The sequence below is a fragment of the Coenobita brevimanus genome, chromosome 89 (assembly GCF_032717465.1).
Source record: "Coenobita brevimanus isolate Jiangsu-jjx chromosome 89, ASM3271746v2, whole genome shotgun sequence".
Lineage (NCBI taxonomy): Eukaryota > Metazoa > Arthropoda > Malacostraca > Decapoda > Coenobitidae > Coenobita > Coenobita brevimanus.
This window is the reverse complement of record NC_137042.1, coordinates 24,026,779-24,034,196: the sequence shown is the minus strand read 5'-3', so window position 1 is coordinate 24,034,196 and position 7,418 is coordinate 24,026,779.

Genomic DNA, 7,418 nt, shown 5'->3' with positions numbered 1-7,418 from the left:
GTGCCGTATAAGGGAATGTCAAGATATAACGTGGAAAAAGAACCACTAAGGAAGAATTGCTACGAAGTTTCCCATTCCAGTGAGAACCACCCTTAAGCTAAAAAATAAATAAATAAATAAAAAATCAGACACCCTCTAAGATCCCAGAATTCAGGCTTGGGCTCTCTAAAAATCTACCCACCAGTAATCTTCATACCTATCACATGAACTCACCTGAGCGTGTCTGTAGCCCTGTAAACATTTCTATGCATTTCTGTCGTCATACTGCATATCTGTCTCTCTAGTGCATACCTGTTGCCCTCTAAGCACATGGTATCTAAGCGTATGTCGCCCAGGAGTATATCTATCCCCCCCTGAATCATATCTAAGCATATCTATCTATAAATATATCTAGGCTTATCAATCGCCCCGTTGCGTGTCTATCCCCCTTTAAAACCTCCTCAAGCTAAGAAAATCGGGCACCCTCGAATACCTCAGAATTCAGGCATAGGCCCTTCCTAAACCCGCCCATCCCCAGGCAGCGTAAGAAAATATCGACCCTGACAGCAACCATCGCCTTGTCCTCGGTGGTAAATATAGTCTCCCCTGTAAAGATATAGTAGGACATGGAAAACAGGCATTAGCCCTTGGTGGTGATGGGGGGATGTGCTGTGCTGTGCTGTGCTGTGCTGCGTCCCCTAAGAGAGAGAGAGAGAGAGAGAGAGAGAGAGTTACGCAGATACACAAACCACATAAATATTATGGTCCCAACGAGATGATCCGGTCACTACTGAACAGACGTAAATAGAAAAGGATAGAATAAGAGAGAGAGAGAGAGAGAGAGAGAGAGAGGGGGGGAGGGGAGGAGAGAGAACCCCACCCCACTGAAAAATGCAGGAATTGAATTGTGGAGGCGAATTGGGAAGCTTTGGTTTTTAAGGCACAAGACGGGATGGTTTAGGAGGGACGGAGGCTGTGGTTTTTTGGCAACAAGGAGTGTGTGTACATTCTTGACTTCTGGAACAGTTAGTTACAGTGTGTGTGTGTGTGGAGAGAGAGAGAGAGAGAGAGAGAGAGAGAGAGAGAGAGAGAGAAATGTCCTCTTTTATCAGGTACAGGGGTGAGGCATTTTCATTTTCTTTTTATTTCCACTTTTCCTCGTCTTCAAAAACCTGTTATAGGAAGCCTGTACGTAGCAGGGCAGATCCCATTTCACGGTTCCTGACGGGCGAGGGTTTGGCCGTAACTGCTGTAGGCTCGGAGATAAAACAGATGAGGGGATGGTGCAGGAGAGGGTTAGGTTTCTGGTAACACAGTGCATCGTGACGACATTAACACTCCCAGTTAGCGGGGCTTTTCGCGTCAACTTTATCCGTCGATGTGATTAGAAAAGTTAGGCCGGACGGTGAGAGGAGGGGGTGAATGGAGAGAGAGAGAGAGAGAGAGAGAGAGAGACAGACAGACAGACAGAGACAGGGACAGACAGACAGACAAACAATTAAACAGTGAGAGAGAGAGAGAGAGAGAGAGAGAGAGAGAGAGAGAGAGAGAGAGAGACAGACAGACAGACAGACAGACAGACAGACAATTAAACAGTGAGAGAGAGAGAGAGAGAGAGAGAGAGAGAGAGAGAGAGAGAGAGATTGAGGGTAGAGGGGGGGGGACCGAGGCTTTATACGTTTTCAGAGGGGGCGTTTTGTGAGTTTGGGTAGCTACCTGTTGGCTGTGTTTGCGTTTGCTGCTTGTGTTTGCACCCTGTTTCCTCTGTGTGCGCGCCTCTCCTGCATTTCCTCCTTTTTTCCTCTCCTTTTGTTTTCCCCAACGGGCATTGATAGCTCCTGTGACCCTGTTTACACCTGCTCTCATTAACACCTGCCGTTCTCATTGTAACCTGCCGTCCACGTATTTTCGTCTGCATCATGAATGTCAAATTATGTTTTTTTCAAAATTTTTCAATTTTTGTATCATAATATTCAGTACTTTCCCAGGCAGTCGTTAGGTTAAGATTTCTGTATTAGCATCCATTAATGATGTTTTAAAATACCGGTAACTATTTTTCAGTGCTTTACACACCATGTATATAACATTTGCAAAATATTGCGTGAATATTATATGAATATGATCTATATAGGCTATGTCATTTTAGAAATTTAGAGGCTCACCCCGTTTCTCAGATTTTCCAGCATTTTCCTTATTCTTTTCTTCTCCCAGCATCTGTCAATTTATCTGTCTATCTCTGTCTGTCTCTCAGTGTATCTATGTAATGTATTATATTTTATATATTTAGGCCTATATAAATATACACCTACACACATCTACACTTATAGGGCGTATGGATGTGATCTGTACTTATACCATGTATCATTTCACATATACCCGGTACCTGCACAGCCATACTGTCATGTTTTCTAGCTTTTTCCTTATTCATTTTCCTCCCAGTCTGCATGTAATTCCCAGCAGATATCCACCATTTTTCTTATTCTGTGACCTCCCAGTCTTATATATATTTCCCGCGCTTTTGTGGTTGGAGGCTCTAGTTGTCTGGTTGTTTGTTGGTGTCCTTTATCCACGCGTTAATGGGGCCAGCGCTGGTGAGGGGGAAAAAAGGAAAAAAATGAACCTTCGTATTTTGTGGTTGGTACCTGGCCTACCTCCCCACCCTCACCCCTTCTGCGTCCCTCCTTTTCTCTCTATTCCTTCTTCTGTCTCCCAATACTCTTTTCCCAGTCTCTTTCTTATCTCTTTCCACTCCCATTCTTCTCCCCCTGCCCCTTTTCTTCCCCATCCCTTTCACCTGCTCTCACCCTTTCTGTCCTCCTCCCTTCTCTCTTGTTCACTTTTTCAAACTCCTACTCCTTCTACTCCTCCTTGCTTTGTCTGTCTCTTCCTTTTCCCCAGCTCTTGTTCCCTTCTCGTCTAGCTTTTCTCCCAGTCACCTTCCCCTTCCACTGCACTCTCTTCCTTTTCTCCACCCCGTTCCGTTTTACCCACTTTCTTTTCCCTTTTCGTTTCCTGTTCACAATCTACCTCTTCCTTTTCCCAGCTTCTTCTTCCTCATCCTCTTCCACTACTTCGTCCCTCCCCCCCCCATCCTCTCTCTCTCTCTCTCTCTCTCTCTCTCTCTCTCTCTCTCTCTCTCTCTCTCTCTCTCTTCCCCCCCCCCCAAGTTCCTCAGCCCCAAGCCCTCACCTGCCCTCCTCTTAGACCTCCCCTGATGCTTTCCTTTCAGCGTGACCCTTCTGTCTCTCTCCTCTTGTCTCGCCACTGATCACTCCTCCATTCACTTCACCCTTTTCATTTCACTTTTTTTTTCTTTTTTTTGCCTCCCTTCTCACGTGTCTCCTGATGCCTTACTTCTCGTATTACTTTTACTTCAAAATTCTGTTCTTGTCGTTCTTCCTATTTCTCCATATCCTCCTTTCTCCATTTCCTTCTCTCCCTATACCTTAACATTTTCTCACCTTTCCTCTTTATTTTTATTTTTCCTTACCTGTTCTTTCCCTGTCCCTCTCTTTATTCTTCTTCATTCCATTTCCTTCTTAACTCCCTTTTCCACACCTCCTCTCCCTTATTTTTATCGTTTTCAATTTGCCTTTCACTTCATTTCCCTCTTTTCCCTCTCCCCTTCCCTTCCTCTACTCATTCTGTCTTTCCCTCCATTTCCCTCTTCCTCCTCCTCTCACCCTGTCTTCCACCATCTGTTTCTTCCTCCTCCTCTCATACCTATCCTAGCCTTCCTCCGCTCCCTTCTTCCCCACTTTTTTTTTTTTTTTTTGCTTATTTGTCTTTTTTTTTCCAGTTCTGTCCCCTTTCTAACTTTTCTTCTCTATCTGCTCATTCCTTTCCTTTCTTCCTGTCACTCCACTTCTTCGTCTGTCCTTTCCTCTCGTCATTCCTTCATTTTCTATCATTTTCTCTTTTCTCCTGTCTCTCCTCTCGTTCCTTTCGTCTTCCCCTCCTTTTCTTTTTCTCTCCATTCCTCTTCTTTATATTTCACTTCACCTCATTTTTTCATCCGTTCTGTCCTCTTTTTCCATTCTCCTTCTTGTCCTCACCTCTCTCTCTCTCATCTTAATTTCCCTCTTTTCTCTCACCGTCCCCCCTTTTCTTTCTCTTTATCACTCATTTTCTCTCATCTTAATTTCCCTCTTTTCTCTCACCTTCCCCCCTTTTATTTCTCTTTATCACTCATTTTCTCTCCCTTGTCGTCTTTCTCCCTCATTCTCTCTTCTCTCCTTTTCTCCTTTATTTTTCCATCGCTCCAGTTTCCTGTTAACAGTTCTCTTCCCTAATTTTTCCTTTCTTCCCCTTTCTCCTCTTCCTTCTCTTCTCTCCATTTGCTTGTTTCCCTCATCTCTACCCTTATCTCTTTGCTTCCCTTTCTCTTTCCTTTCCTTTTCTCTTCATTTTTCCTATTTTTTCTCTCCCTTTCCCCCTGCCAAGCCTCCAGTAATGAAGCTCTGTGGGAGGCGTAACTCTTGCAGTGAGAGAGAGAGAGAGAGAGAGAGAGAGAGAGAGAGAGATCCACACTCCCTCTAATCCTTCTCCCTGTCCCCCAATCCATGCCGTGTCCAAGCAAGAGTGATTATGGTAAAAGATTTATTGTGATATTACCCCTCATCTTTCCCACATTCATCACCACCGGTCCACACGTCTAACGGGGAAGGGAGAGGGGGATGGGGATAGAAGGAGCCGGGGGAGGGAGGGGAGGGAAGGGGAGGGAATGGGAAAGGAGGGAAGTTGGGGAGGTAGTGATAGAGAGTTGAAGTTGGGGTAAAAAGAATGAGGGGAAAAGAGTAGGTAGGAAGAGAGGGAGGAAGGGGAAAGCAGTGGGAAGAATATAGGAGAGGTGGGGGAAGAAGGGTGGAGGGTAGTAATAGGGAGAAGGACGATATGAGGGAAGAAGGGAGAGGGTGGTGAAAGGGGGAATGAAAGAATTTAGGAGGAGGAAGAAGGGAGGCGGAGTGACATTAGTAAACGGCGATAGGAAAGGGGGGGAAAAAAGGGGGTAGTGAAAGGGAGAGGGAAGAAATGAGAGGGAGGAGGGGTTGGGGGACAGTTAGAAATTACTGAAAAAGAGTGAGGAAGAAATAAGGGAGGGGGAGCTAAGAAGAGCGAAGGTAGGGAAAAGTATGATTTATCTGTATGCCATTCACGTTGTACTTTTCCTGATATATTCCTTTTTATATCAGTTGACTGTGATTTATCGATAGCTGCACTTTTATATTGACTTTCACATTTCCTCTATGACTGAGCATATTTATCTGGATGCTTAATTCTTTCAGTAATGATATTTTTCCTCATTCCTAATTTCTTTTCTTACGTCCCCCTCCTCCTCTTTTTTTTTTTTTTTAAGGTACCGTAGTTAATGGGAGGAGAATAGGATTGGTTAAGAAAGTACCGGTACAGAAGTTGAAATAGAAAACAGTGATGAGTATTGGTGCATGGCGGAATTTGCATGATGACAGAATTGGAATTATAATTTATTTTCGTGCCTTATTCCTCTACGGTACCCCTGGGATATTAAGGATGCGTGTGTGTCTTTCTCTTGAACAGTTAGAGAAGAAATTGTAAGCTATAGGCTAAAAACTCTGCTTCTCTTTCTCCCAAATACATTACTCCCCTCCCCTCCCTTCCTTACTTGCCTCACCATAGCCCCTCATCCTTCCTCCCTACCTACTTATCTCCACACTTATCATACATCCCTCCTGGTATACATCCCTCCTGGTACCTTCTCCCCTTTCTCCCTCCCTACACTGCCTCCCTCTTGTCTTACCTATACACATCCTCTTTCGTCATTTTCCTTCCTTCCTCCTTACCTCACCCTCTCCTGCCTACGTACCCCATACGTCTCTATACTTTGCCCTAACCTTCCCTCCCTTTCCCCTTACTCCAGCCAACCTGCCCATACATCCTTCCCTGTATTTTGTCCCTCCCGTCCCTCCCTCCCTCCTCCTCTCCCCCATCCGTTACTTCCTACCCTCCTTCACTACTTTCCCCCGCCTACCTTCCCATACATCCCCCTATACTCTCTTCCTTCCCTTCCTCCCTCCCTCCCTTCCCTGTCTCCCCCCTCCACCCATACATCCCCCCACCCCATTCTCCAGTCCTGCCCCTCCTCCCACCCTCCTTCCTTGCCCATACATCTTTCCCATACATAGCCTATCTCCCCACCCTCCCGTCCTTCCTCCTTCCCTCCCTTCTCCACACGACCAACCCATACACCCCCCTAAACTCCATCCTAACCTTCCTCCTTTCTACCGGCCTACCCACTCCATACATCTTCCCCAGTCCTCTGTTCTTACCCTCCCTCCCTCCCTGCACCCTCTACCATACCTGTTTACTTATAGTTACATTCTGAAAATGCCACATCAAGAATAAGAAAAACAAGAATAAGAAGACATATGTAAGCAGTAACGTAAGACGCTGACGTTACCAGCACTTAAAGAACAAACTTTTCGTGCGGAGAATATCGTACCCATAGGAGTAGCCTAAATGGGAGTAATTTATGTGTAGGCATACTGGGTGAAAATTAGGTTATCGCCTAATTATCTTTGGCAGTCGTTGCGGTGACGCCACATCATGTCTAATAATTTGACAAAATGTCACCCCTTGCGTCACCATGCACTTTACAATGTGTATGTATGCGAGATTAAAACAAAAAATATAAATCATGAACTATTGTTACAGAGCAATAATTTGTATGTTAAATACTACAGAAATGACAAATGTTGATAAAAATTGAAAACGGTATTAAGGTTATTAAATGGGATAATTACCGGGTATGTAAGAGAATTCAGCATTTTCCTACTGCTCAGTGCATGGTGATAGTCGCATGAAGGCTCTAAATGCTTCCTCATCCATTTCAGAGTATTTTTTATCTCTGTACAACCACAAAGTAATCAATATTGTTAATGTATTCAAACACCTCCCATATCTGCTTTCATTCCGTCCAGACCCTCCCTGTCCTAGCTCCGTACACTGCCCAAGACCCTCTACCAACGTATTCCATGAAGCCTACCTCCCTCCCACACCATTCCATTCATCCACCCTCACCACTTTTTACGTATTCCTCCCTCACCCTTAGAAAGTGTCCCTTATCTCTCGTTCTGTCCTTCCTCAGCTGATCTGCACAAACATTACCCCCTACCTTCCCCCTGTACCTAACTACATACCTACCCACCCACCCATACATACCCTTCTTCCCTCCCTCACTCCTCTTTCCCCCGTCACTCCCCGTTCCCTTCCTCTACTCTCCCTTTCCAGCTTCTTTGCTCAAATATTTCCCCCTGTGCCTACCCTCCATACTTACCTTCCTCCCCGTACATAATCCCCCCTTCCCTCCCCAATGGACTACTAGGTCCCTTCCCCTCCTTTACCCTTCGGCCTACTACCTTTGCTCTTCCCATTCTCTCTCCCCTCCTGCCTTCCCATACTTC